The sequence below is a fragment of the Arvicanthis niloticus genome, unplaced genomic scaffold (genome assembly GCF_011762505.2).
Source record: "Arvicanthis niloticus isolate mArvNil1 unplaced genomic scaffold, mArvNil1.pat.X pat_scaffold_487_arrow_ctg1, whole genome shotgun sequence".
NCBI classification, from domain to species: Eukaryota; Metazoa; Chordata; class Mammalia; order Rodentia; family Muridae; genus Arvicanthis; species Arvicanthis niloticus.
Genome location: NW_023046120.1, coordinates 58,247 through 72,415, shown reverse-complemented (window position 1 = coordinate 72,415; position 14,169 = coordinate 58,247). Strand labels below are relative to the sequence as shown.

The 14,169-nt window shown below is 36.4% G+C and overlaps 1 long non-coding RNA gene across 1 annotated transcript; it reads left to right on the top strand.

The window, feature by feature from the left end:
- Positions 1 to 618: 618 nt before the first annotated feature.
- LOC117702129 (uncharacterized) lies at positions 619 to 4,349 on the top strand. Its single transcript, XR_004605977.2, has 3 exons — positions 619 to 767; positions 2,864 to 3,034; positions 4,189 to 4,349. It is a non-coding gene; the product is annotated as an uncharacterized LOC117702129 (long non-coding RNA).
- Positions 4,350 to 14,169: the final 9,820 nt, after the last annotated feature.

Genomic DNA, 14,169 nt, shown 5'->3' with positions numbered 1-14,169 from the left:
ATAGATCAGATAGTCTACATGAAAGTATTCTTTTTCTTTTTCATTTTTAAAGTTTGTTTAGTGTTTCAGAATGAGCTCTGTTTTAGAGAAGAGGTTTCCATGGCCTGCTGAGAAGAATGTATATTCTTTGATTCTTGAGTAAAATGTTCTGTAGGTATCTGTTAAGTCCATTTATTGTAGCATGTCATTTAATTCTGAAGTTTCTCTATTTTTCTTTTTTTTGTAAATGGCCGAAAGATGCGGGTATTGTTTTGTAATCCTTTCAGCTAGCCTGATTAGCTATTACTATCTAAAGTCCGTATTGAAATGCGTGTTAATTGCCTGTACTTTATTTTTCAGATGCTGGTAGAGGGAGTGGGGCCACTAGGCACTAAGGACATATGTTGTAGCCTCAGGCCTTGGGGTTAGAGATGGCATAAAGCTCCCCAGACCTTGGACTCTGGATGTGAGACTAGGGATAAGATTGAGAATTTGAAAGAATGCAAGTTCGGTACCATTATGAAGACTTACACAGATGGGCCTGAGCCCAGGATGTTTGGCCAGGCTAGACCTGAGAGGTTGGATTATGGTGCAGGGGGCAGAGGAAGCTAGGTTCTTAATATTCAGTGTTTAATTTCTCTTTAAAATTCTCCCATTATAGATACTGTCTCCTCAAGATTCTAAAGCAGTGTCAGGCTTTGAGAGAAGCTCTTGTTGCCGCAGGGAAAGAGGTTTTGTGGCATGGGAGGATAAAGGATGAACCAGCTCCTTACTGTAGCATCTGTGAGGTAAGTATCCTTTCTTACTGGAGGTTGATCTGGATTCTGTAGAGTTGTAAGTTCATTGGTTTTATCTGGATCTTGAAATATGATCTCATGTAGCCACAGTAGTTTTGAACCCCAGAACTTCTTGTCTCCACCTTATATCTAATGGGATACTGGGTATATAATAGCATATCAGGGTCAGTTTCTCTTGTTTGTAAATGCCAAGTCTTATTTATTTACTTACATGCCAAACACTGTTCCCTTCCCATTTGTTCCCCCCATCCCCTGCCTTAGTAGAGTCCCTTCACCCATCCACCTCCCCTTCTCCTGAGAGAGGGTGGGTCTGTGGTTGTCCCCACCCCCTACAACCCCATCCCTCCACCCTGGAACATCAAGTCTCTTGTGGTTAGGTGCATCCTCTCTTACTGAAGCCAGACAAGGCAGCCCTTGTTGGGGAACATATTTCACGGTTAGGCCTCAGCTTCAGTTTATCTATATGTTTATGTTATGCTTTTTACAAAACTCACATATTATAATTACTTTAAATTCTTACCTGAAAATGAAATATTATACTGTATATTGGCCTAGAATCATCTGCTAGGCATACATGTAATAACTCCTTGCCAAATGACAATTATCTCAGACTTTGAAGATATCAAAAGCACAGATGGTGACAGACTAGATTTAGTGTAGTGCAAGTCCAGTCAGGTAATTACTAATTCTTTGTCTTAGGGTTTTACTGCTGTGAACAGACACCAGGACCAAGACAACTCTTAGAAGGACATTTAATTGTGGCTGGCTTACAGGTTGCAAGGTTCAGTCCATTGTCATGAAGGTGGGAGTATGACAGCATTCAGGCAGGCATGGTGCAGGAGGAGCTGAGAGTTCTTAATCTTCATCTGAAGACTGCTAGTGGAAGGTTGACTTTCAGGCAGCTAGGACTAGGGTATTAAAGTCCACACTCACAATGACACATCTACTCCAACAAGGCCACACCTCTAATAGTGCCACTCCGTGGGCCAAGCACATTCAAACCATCACAGCCCTTTACAGTATTTGTTATAGTAGATGAGCATTCTAGAATTTTTTAGTTCCAATAGGAAGAAAGATGAGTAAATCCACACCTGAACTCATATGAAAGGTTTTAGTCACAACAGCAGCACATGGGTAGAAATGTGGCATAAGTGACAGCATTTACGTACACAGCATGAGTAATTATTGGGATTTGATTTTTAGCTCTAGAGAGAAAAGAGCTTGCCTTTTTTGTTTGTTTGTTTAGCTTTCATTTTATTAGAAGACAAATTACAAACAACCAACTATGGCACTCATATGTATGATTGAATATGAAACTGGCAAAATAAACAAATTATTCAATACTTAGAAGTGCTGTTTCTGATTCACATAGATGGGCATACAGGCCTTGGAGCATTCAACTTTCTTTGAGGGTTGAGTTCAATTTCACCAGCCAAAGTGGATTATTATAGAATATTTTAGGCTTTGTGAACATTCAAAGGATGAGGAAAGGGGTACAGATAAGCAGTGAGTGAAAATAGTTTCTTGTCCAGGGTAGGGGAAGAATGTTTGTGATAGAATGGCTTATATATGGCAACTGGCATACTCGTGAGATATGTCTCTGGGTCAAGATAGACTTCAAATTCTTAAATATCAACATTAGCGGATATATCTAAAATGTACTCATGATACTGAAATAACTAAAGTGTTTGATGATCAGAGACAGTATAGACAGAAATGTCATTAATTTGCACGCTGTTGGAATTACCTTCAGACATACTTGCTATAGAAGGGACAACAAAATGGTTCATCAAGCAAAAAAAAGGACACTTTCCACATGTGGAAGTCTGATAATGAGAGACTCAACTTTCCAGAGTTGTCCTGTGACCAGCATGCATGTGTACATAAAGGCACATACACATTTTTTTAAAAATGAACTTTATGACAACTAAAGCCAACAAGGTACTCAACAATTTCCAGGTTTTTTTTTTATGTCTGTGTTAAATATACATTAAAATATCATTGGATTTAATGATTGTTTCTTTGTATTTTCCTCTAGCCAAATGTTTAAATTCAAATATTTTGTTCTTTCTCTTGTGTAAAAATAGGTGGAAGTTTTTAATTTGCTTTTTGTCACTAACGAAAGCAATTCTCAAAAGACATATATAGTACATTGTCAGAACTGTGCACGAAAATCAAGTGGAAATTTGGAAAATTTTGTGGTGCTAGAACAGTACAAAATGGAGGACCTGATTCAAGTCTATGACCAATTTACATTAGTAAGTGATTTAAAATGACACTATATACTTAACTGGGTTGCAAAGGAGCAGTTTGACTTTTGAGTACCAATATGTTAAAATCCCCTTTGGTCCAGTAGATACATTGTACTTTATAAACTTGACATAGGTGTGTGTGTGTGTGTGTGTGTGTGTGTGTGTGTGTGCACACACACACATAGACACATACACACATATATATTCACTTTTTTAAAATGAGAATGTTGTCACAGCTAAATTTTAAAAATCTTTTCCTGCTTTTTACAATAATTTATATATATATATATATATATATATATATATATATATATATATATATATCCTAGTTGATAGTTAATTTGTTTTTCTGTAGTAATTACCAGATGGACATAGTATTTTTAATCTCATTATATTTATTTAAAATGTAATACTTCCTACTGCTATTACCTTCATAGAAATAGACTGTGGCTCACAGTAAATATGAAGTTCTTGTCCACATTCAGTGTTTGATAACTTGCACAGTTTTTTTGGTTTTTTTTTTTTTTTTTTTAAGATTTCTTTAGTTTTATATTATATTTGGGTGTTTTGCCTACATGTATGTCTATATACCATGTGCAAAATTGCTGTTTTTAATTTCAAAAAAATATTGTTTGAGATGGTATTTACTCCTACTCCAGAAGTTGTGTCTTTAGAAATACAGTTTGAGTTATAGATATTATTTTAGGAGTTTTATTTGTACATTAGAAATTTATTTTCAGATTTTTGTTGTTGATAGTCATGTTGCTTGAGGAAATTAAAGAACAACATGGAGTGTTTAAAATAAATAACAGAATAGAAACACAGATTATGTTTCTATATAATCATGCCACTAACTAGCTGATGGAATGTTTATTACATTTTTCATTGTACATTTAGAATTTTTAAAAATCAACTCAATAATACTTCAAATTTTTTTTGATTAAGTGGTAAACTACAGAAAAAACGATGGAGATTTTTGGTAGCAGAATCTTGGGAACTGGATTCGGTATGAATTCTCACTTAGCTGACTATTAAGATTTTGCTTCTTTCTAACCCAAGCATAAACAAGTCGTTAGTGTTCACTTATAGCTCTGAGCTACAGAATACTTACAGGCTTATGTAACAAAACAATAATTAATATACTTTTCTTTTATTTGTAGGCTCCTTCGTTATCTTCTGCATCTTAATATTGTTCCAGAAATACTGAGGCCGTTGTTCTTCATGAAATATACTACTTATTTTATTGTTATTTCTTAAGACTGCTATCTCAAAGCTAAGTCTATGCAACCTTTTAAGTGTAGGGAATCAGGAGACTAAACAGAGAGCATTACTTCTATTCTAAGATTTACAAGGTTGACCCAGATGTATTTCATAATTAAAAATTAAAAGTAGTAGTCACATGATTTGTATATGTCTGCCAGAAATACCATTCTACACAGACTAATGGCTTGAAAACAACCCTTTTTATGTGTATGCATTTCTGGGCTGACAGATTTCTTTATGCTCATAAGTTACCCCAAATTTTTTCTTCAGAATCAAATAACATCTTACTTGGCTACTTCTTTTTAAGACAACTAACAAATTGGAAAAAAAAATTTTTACCAATTTTTTTCAAAAGTCAAAATAATATGAAAAAGGCTTGTATTGCTCTGTCGCTGTTGTTTTGAAGTCTTGATTTCATGTGATTATGAAATAAAAATATTAACAGACAAGGTAAAAAGACTATAGGTTGCATATAAATAATTTCAAATTTCAAACTATTTATAAATATACATGTATATATGTGTATATTGCTTGAAAATACTTGTGATGAATGTTGTTATTTTTCTAGATTCACTTGCCATTAAATACTAAGGAGTTGTGTAATTTTAAATGCCAAAATTAAATTTTGTATGTGTAAATAAAGCTACTTAGCATTGTACATAAACTTTTATTAAAATTGTTTAGTGTTTAAAGATTAAAATTTAAAGTTTGAGTTGTGAAGACTATATAGTTCCATTCGATGTTCTTTTTCAAAGTTAATAAATATATATGTATTTTATGTGTCTATAAACACATATATGTAGAAATCTCAATATTTCCCTCTACAAGGAAATCACATTTTTCAATTTTTTATGTCCGATAGTTTTGAAGCTATTTGCTTACAAAATATGTATGCTTATTTTTAAAAACCATCAGTGTCTTTTAGTTTGATTAGGTGGCAGCTTATGCAATGACAACTCGTAAGTAGTAGTCACTGTCAGAAATATATTTTAAGGGCAGAAAACAAAGGTAAATTAAGATAGAGAGTTGACAAATGCTTATCATTTAGAGTTTTGCTTTAATGGAAAAGTTAATTGCAATGATGACCTTCTATTTTAGAATATGAATACACTTAGGAACATTTTTTAAAAGTTAGATAATTTTGAAATTCCATGTATTCATTCTTGTTCAACCTGGTGTGTGTTGGGAGACAAAGGCATTCGAATTTATTATTAGTAAATCTTAACAAGGTCTATGAAGACTTTATTTCATATTTTAAAAGCTTACTTTTTTACTTAAAAGCTTAGTTTTACGGTATAACAAAGACATCCCTATTTTCTTCTGTTTTTTTTTTTTTTTTTTTTTTTGAGGTACTTGCCTGCATTATCATTTTATTATTTGTTCTTTCCAAAGTGTTTTTCTAAGAGCTTTGGTGAAGAATTGATGAAGCATTCTAAATGAAGTCATACAAATTACAAAACAAAATTTTTATTTCTTGGTAGTAAACTAGCTTGATTGCATTATGAGTTTTTGTATGGTTTGAAATATGTCATCACAGAAACAATAAAGTCATAAATATATGTATTATTAGGCAATTTGGAAATATTTGTGGCTAGTGATTACCTATATAAGAACGAAATTGATACAATTTTTTTGTTAAAACCTACATAGTAAGAAAGTGGTGAGGTGGCTTAGTGCATAAAGCAGTTGCTTTGAAATCCTACCAACTTAATTAAGATTGGTCCCTGGATCCCATGTTCAAGTAGGAGAGAACTGACTCCAATGAGCTCTCCTCTTGAGTTCACACGTATGCCACACATACAAATATAAACAGTATAAAGTACTAAATATAAAGTATTCTTAAATTCTTCAAAGCTAAATCATTTCCAAGATCCACATAAATTTAACTTAGTGGATTTACGTAGAATTCAGAAATGAGTTAGTTCTTATTGATTACAGGTATATGATGCATAACAGATGAAAAGGGAGAGACTACAGCAGACACCAAGAAAATTCAGAAAATAATAAGGATATACTTGAAAATTTTTGTGCTCCACTAAACTGAAAAACTTTAAATTTGTATTGGAAATTTATTTTAAATATATACTTATAGGAGTATAGATTCCTAGATACCTAGATAAAAAACTAGGTGTGGTGTTGCATACTTTTAACATTTGTCCAAGAGAAACTAAGACTCATTTTTGAAGTCTAGATTAACCCACTAAGTTAACTTTATGTTGATCTTGGAAATGACTTAGCTTTGAAATTTTTAACACAACAATAAATTAAGTAACACAAATCAGAACAAATAACAAAAATTTTTGTATACAAAATACTAAAGTCATTATTTTCTGTCGGCCGATGTGCAGTTTGTTTGAAAATAAGGATTTTCTTACTAAAACGTTTGAACTGGATTTCTGGGATTTGCTTGATAGCTATTCTGGCCAGTTTGGCAAACAAGGTGATGTCTCCAGCAGAATACCAGGGTTGACCTCTGGCCTCTACAAGCAGTCATGTACAAGTGCACATTCATTATTAAAATTACACAAAGCATACATGTAAACACTCAAGCACAAAAGGAAATGCCTTGAGAAGATGAAAAGTATCACTGAATCTAACCCCAGAATGTACATACTTGTAAAGAATGCATTCTACTTAATTTGTATTCTTCATCAGACCATTAATCTCAGTTGAATAATACCTCAGAGACTGTCTTTAAGTTTAAATTGGATATTGTACCTCCCATTACAAAGAATATGTGGGCATAACTTAAAACTTTTTTAAAGATTTATTTATTCTTTATACAGTATTCTGCCTGCATGTATGCTTGTACACCAGAAGAAGGCACCAGATCTCATTATAGATGGTTGTGAACCACCATATTGTTGCTGGGAATTGAATTCAGGACCTTTGGAAGAGCAGTCAGTGCTCTTAACCTCTAAGCCACCTCTTTAGCATCTTTCCTCAACCCCCCACCCCCTACTCCCCTCCCCAAGACAGGGTTTCTCTGTAGTCCTGGCTGTCCTGGAACTCACTCTGTAGACCAGGCTGGCCTCAAACTCAGAAATCCACCTGCCTCTGCCTCCCAAGTGCTGGGATTACAGGCGTGCTCCATCACTGCCCGGCTCCTCTTTAGCATCTTAAAACATTTTTTAAACATATCACAGAACAATATGTTTGCTACAACTAAGATTAGATATGATTTAATAGATATTAGACTTTCAGACATTTTTTGCTATGAGAATTATTACTGTTGACTGTTTTTAAACAAGAACGTATGATGGAATATGTCAAAAATACATAGAATATATAGCATACTTTGTGCTGTATATGTTTTAGAAAAAAGATTTCTATATACAGAAATTCAAGACAGAAATGTGTCTGCACAAATTTGCATAGAATTTTAAGTAATAGCACAACTGTTCTTGTATTGAGTTTGTATTTTGTTAAGAATTGTACATCTATGTTCATAAGGAATAGTGGCTTCTGATTTGTGTGTGTGTGTGTGTGTGTGTGTGTGTGTCTGTCTTCTGTCTGTCTGTCTGTCTGTCTGTCTGTCTGTCTGTCTTCTGTCTGTCTTTGCATGGTAATATGGCTTCAGAAAACAAATTAGTCTATGTTTTCTGGGGTAATTTGAGGAGTGTTGGAATTAGTTTTTCTTTGAGGGTCTGGCTCTGAGCTTTTTTGGTTGGAAGGTTTTTACTTAGTGTTTGTATTTCATTAGGGATTATGAGTCTGTTTAAATTCTTGCCTTGATCTTGATTTAACTTTGTTAAGCTGTATATATCAACAAATTTACCCTTTTCTTTTAGTTCTTTAGTTCAGTGGAGTACAAAATTTTGAAGTATATCTTTATACTTTTCTGATTTTTTTTAATTTCATCTCTAATTTTAATAATTTGAATCCTCTGTCTCTTTGTTTTGGTTAGCTTGCTAAAAATTGTCACCCTTGGTGTTGTTTTTTTTTTTTTGCTTTTCAGGAGCAACTCTTTATCTCTTTATTTCATTAATTCTTTGTGGGGTTTTTGTTTGCCTGTATTTTAATTCTTTCAGTCCTAAGTTTATTTTCCCTGTGTACCCTTTGTATTCATTGTCATTATTCTGCCATTTATTCATAACCTCACTTAACTCCTCAATCAGCATTATTGCTGTTATTTTTCAAATCTTAAGTCACTTTTTTCAGTTGACATGTCTATGAGTATACTGATTTCTTGTGAGGTCTTGCTTTTGGTTATTTAGGTTTTTATGTATGTGTTGGGAGTTAGGCATCTTGTCCCTCTTTAAATAGGTCTCAGAAATTGTTTCCTCTTACTCTAACATGTCACATGGTTTTCTTGATGCACGCTGAAGACCATAATTACCTGTGGGTATGAAAACAAATGTTTCTAGCTATGCTGGTTTAGTAAATTAGTGGTTCTCTTTCAACAACCATGACTTCATTGCACTAGGTTTCTAGTACCAGGCATAATATTCCTTTTGTTGAGTGAATCTTAAGTCCAATTACAGATATTACCAAGATATGTATGCCACCTTGAACATATGTGGTTCATACATTTCATAGGTTGGTAAATATGTTGGTTGCTTCCCTCATTTGTAAACTTCTGTGGCACTGTGGTTCCATGAAAACTAGTCCTCAGTGAGGACACATTCAACTTAATTTCAGCATGGTATCTTCACCAAAAAGGACTTAGCTTCCACCTCTTGGGGTACACCAGGAGTAACTACAATAGGCTGTATGCTTGGGCCCTAGCTGTCACCTCAGAAGAGGGCTTCTCATGTCCTGTATCAAGAATGTTTATTAAGTGATCTTTTACACTTGGAGATAGCACTATCAGCATAGATCAGAAAATTTCATTAAAATATGTAAGTTTTATACAGTGAATAAGGAATTACTTGGATTTTAGATTTTTGGGGTTTTTTTCTAAGTAACTAGTTAATGATGTGACTGACTCTTTGTGTATTTTTCAAACATCAATATTGTTTGGTTTTTTTTTTAAACCCAGTTCTATTCCCTATATTTATTTATCTCTCCTTCTCTCTCACTCTCCCTCTCCCTCTCGCTCTCACTCTCTCTTTTTTTGAATGCCCCAATTCCTATTTCCCCTGTCATATCGTTTGTTTCCTACGTTTCTCTCCTTTCCCAACTGCTCTACCCTGTCAATTTTCCTAGTTTTACTTAGCTGGGTTTTTTTAATTTATGAAATCCTGTGCTCTCACCTCTGTAGATTTGGAGCTAGTAGACTCCAACAAAGAGAACATACTATATTTGTCTTTCAAGGTCAATATATCAAAATACTATCTTTCCTAGGTCTGTCCATTTACTTGCAAAGTTTATGGTTTCCTTGTTATTGACAGCTGAATAGTATCCCATAGTGTCTGTGTCTTACATTTTCACTATTAATTGGCTGTGAGTCCTTAGGTTGTTTCTATTATTTATTATGAATCGAGTAGCAATGAACATAGCTGAGCAAGTGTCTGTTGGAGTACAATATTGAGATCCTTTGACATGTACCAAGGAGATATGGTAGATTTATTTTTAGCTTTTTGAGAAATCTCCACACTGATTTTCAAGTGCACGTACTAATTTGGAGTTCCAGCTATGTTGAATGAGTGTCTCTGTTCCCTGCATTTGACCCTTTTTATAATTGTTTTGTTGTTGTCTTTATTAATCACTCCATTTGTTTACATGTCAAATGATATCCCACTTCCCAGTTACCCTTCCACAAGCCCCCCGTATCACAACCTCTCTTTTTCCCTCCTCTTTACCTCTATGAGGGTGCTTCTCCACCCACTCATGCCTCACCTCTCCAGCATCCCCCTACGATGGGGCATCAAGCCTCCACAGGACCAAGGGCCTCCCCTCCAGTTGATGTCAGACGAGGCCATCCTCTGCTAAGTAAGTGTCTGGAGCCATAGATCACTCCCTGTACACTCCTTGGTTAGTGGTCTAGTCCCTGGGGGGGACTGGCTGGTCCAGCCAGCTGACATTCTTCCATTCTTCCGATGGGGTTGCAATCTCCCTCCATTCCTCCAGTCTTTCCATCCGCTCCCTTACCAGGGTCCCTGAGCTCAGTCCGATGGTTGGTTCCAAGCATCCAATGACATCTACATTTGTCAGTTGCTGGCTGAACCTCCCAAGGAGCAGCTACACCAGGTTCCTGTCAGCAGCAAGTGCCTCTTGGCAGCAGCAACAGTGTCAGGTTTGGTGGCAGACAGAATGGATCCCCAGGTGGGGCAGTCCCTGGACGTCCCTTTCTTCAGTCTCTGCTCCATTTTTGTCCCTGTTCTTCCTTTGGACAGGAACATTTCTGGATTAAAAGCTTTGAGATGGGTGTGTGGCCCCATCTCTCCACCAGCTGTGCCTGTCTACTGGAGATGGTCTTTACAGGTTCTATCTTCTCTTCTCTGCTAAAGTCATCCCCATTGGGACCTAAGAGCCTCTCATTTCCCTGGTGTCCAGGGCTGTCCAGTGGCTATTCCCTTTTCCCCATCCCCAGCTGCTACATACTTTTATTGATTTCTTGACTTTCTGTATATCTCTCCTGTCCATTCCAGTACCTGATACTGCCCCCGTTATTTCCTCCCCCCTCCTCTGTCCCTCCAAGATCCCCCACTCCCTCCACCACCACCCCACACCCCCTCCCCCTTTCCCCCCCGCCCTCCCCCCCCCCCCCCCGTGATCATTCTGTTCCCTTCCTCAATACAGAACTATCCACATCCTGGTCTTAGCTTTCTCCTAAGCTCCATACGGTCTGTGTGTTGTACCTTGGGCATTTTGAGTTTTGGGGCTAATATCCACTTACCAGTGAGTACATACCATGTGAGTTTTTTGTGACTGGGTTACCTCACTCAGAATGATATTTTCTAGTTCCATCCACTTGCCTTCGAATTTCACGAAGTCATTGCTTTTAACAGCGAAGTAGTACTCCACTGTGTAAATGCACCATATTTTTTGTATCCATTCCTCTGTTGAGGGACATCTGGGTTGTTTCCAGCTTCTGGCTATTATAAATAAAGCTGCTATGAACATAGTGGAGCATGTGTGCTTGTTATATGTTGGAGCATCTTTTGGGTATATGCCCAGGAGTTACCGGTATGTATGCCAACATAAAACTATTTCCAGTTTTCTGAGGAACCACCAGACGGATTTCCAGAGTGGTTGTACCAGGTTGCAATCCCACCAACAATGGAGGAGTGTTCCTCTTTCTCCACATCCTTGCTGTCACCTGAGGTTTTGATCTTAGCCATTCTGTGACTGGTGTGAGGTGGAGAGTGGTTTGATTTGCATTTCTGTGAACTAAAGATGTTGGACATTTCTTTAAGTGCTTTTCAAGCCATACAAGATTCCTCAGTTGAGAATTCCATTTAGCTCAGTACCCCATTTTTTTTTTAACAGTTATTTGGTTCTATGAAGTCTACCTTCTTGAGTTCTTTATATATTTTGGATATTAGCCCTCTATTGGATTTAGGATTGGTAAAGATCTTTTTCCAATCTGTGAGTTGCCGTTTTGTCCTATTGACAGTGTCCCTTGCCTTATAGAAGCTTTGTAATTTTATGAGATCTCATTTGTCAGTTGTTGATCTTAGAGCATAAGCCATCTGTGTTTCTGTTCAGGAAAATTTCCCCTGTGCCATATGTTCGAGGCTCTTCCCCACTTTGTCTCCTACTAGATTCATTGTATCTGGTTTTATGTGGCAGTCCCTGATGCATTTGGACTTGAGCTTTGTACAAGGAAATAAGAATGGATCCATTTGCATCCTTCTGCATGCAGACTACCAGACGAACCAGCACTGTTTTTGAAAATGCTGTCCTTTTTCCCCTGGATGGTTTTTAGGCTCCTTTGTCAAAGATCAAGTGACCACAGGTGTGTTGGTTCATTCTGGATCTTCAATTCTATTCTAGTGATCTTCCTGCCTGTCTCTGTACCAATACCTTGCAGGTTGTTTGGTGGTTTTTGTTTGTTTGATTGTTTTTTGTTGTTGTTTTTTTGTTTTTTGTTTTTTATCACAGTTGTTCTGTAATACAACTTGAGGTCAGGGATAGTGATTCCCCCAGAAGTTCTCTTATTGTTGAGAATAGTTTTTGCTATCCTGGGTTTTTTGTTACTCCAAATGAATTTGAGAATTGCTCTTTCTAAGGCTACGAAGAACTGATTTGGAAGTTTGATGGGGATTGCTTCGAATCCGTAGATTGCTTTTTGTAAGATGAACGTTCTCACTGTGTTAATCCTGCTGACCCATGAGCATGGGAAATCCTTCCATCTTCTGAGGTCTTTATTTTATTTCTTCAGATACTTCAAGTTCTTGACATAGAGATCTTTCACTTGGTTAGATTCACATCGACATATTTTATAGTATCTGTGACCCTTGTGAAGGGTGTCATTTCCCTAATTTCCTTCTCAGCCTGTTTTTCCTTTGAGTAGAGGAAGGCTGCTGATTTGTTAGAGTTAATTTTACATCCAGCCACTTTGCTGAAGGTGTTTATCAGCTGTAGGTGCTCTATGGTAGAGTTTTTGGGGTCGCTTACGTATACTATCATATCCTCTGCAAATAGTAATATCTTGACTTCTTTTCTCCCAATTTGTATCCCTTTGACTTCCTTTTGCTGTCTAATTGCTCTGGCTAGAACTTCAGTACTATATTGAATAGTTAGGGAGAGAATGGGCAGCCTTGTCTAGCCCCTGAGTTTAGAGGGATTGCTTCGAGTTTCTCTCCATTTAGTTTGATGTTGGCTACTGGCTTGCTGTATATTGCTTTTACTATGTTTAGATATGGGCCTTGTATTCCTGATCTTTCCAAGACTTTTAACATGAAGGGATGTTGAATTTTGTCATATGCTTTCTCAGCATCTAGTGAGATGATCATATGTTTTTTTTTTCTTTGAGTTTGTCTATATCTCTATATTGAAGGATTTCCGTATATTGAGCCAACCCTACATTCCTGGGATAAAGCCTACTTGATCGTAGTGGATTTTTGCATCGGCATTCATAAGGGAGATTGGTCTGAAGTTCTCTTTCTTCGTTGTGTCTTTGTGTGGTTTAGGTATGAGCATAATTCTGGCTCCATAGAACAAATTGGGTAGTGTTCCTTCTGTTTCTATTTTGTGGAATGTTTTATAGAGAACTGGTGTTAGGTCTTCTTTGAAGGTCTGATAGAATTCTGCACTAAAACCATCTGATCCTGGGGCTTTTTTGGTGGGTAGACTTTTAATGGCTGCTGCTATTTCTTTAGGGATTATGGGACTGTTTAGATGATTTTATCTGCTCCGGATTTAACTTTGGTACCTGGTATCTGTCTAGGAAATTGTCCATTTCATCCAGATTTTCCAGTTTTGTTGAGTATAGGCCTTTGTAGTAGGATCTGATGATTTTTTTTGAACTTCCTCAGCTTCTGTTGTTATGCCTCTCTTTTTCACTTCTGATTTTACTCATTTGGATACTGTCTCTGTGCCCTCTGTTTAGTCTGCGTAAGGGTTTGTCTATCTTGTTGATTTTCTCAAAGAACCAGCTCCTGGTTTGTTGTTTCTTGCAAAGTTCTTTTGTTTGTACTTGATTGATTTCAGCCCTGAGTTTGATTATGTCCTGCTTAACTACTTCTCTTGGATGTATTTGCTTCTTTTTGTTCTAGAGCGTTCAGGTGTCAAGTTTCTAGTATATGTTCTCTCCAGATTCTCTTTGTAGGCACTTAGAACTGTGAGTTTTCCTCTTAGCACTGGTTTCATTGTATCCCACAAGTTTTGGTATGATGTGTCCCCATTTTCATTAAATTCTAAAAAGTCCTTAATTTCTTTCATTCTTCCCTGACCAAGTTAACATTGAGGCAGATAGTTGTTCAGGTTCCATGCATATGTGTGCTTTCTGTTGTTTTTTTGTTGTTATTGAAGACCAGATTCAGTTTGTG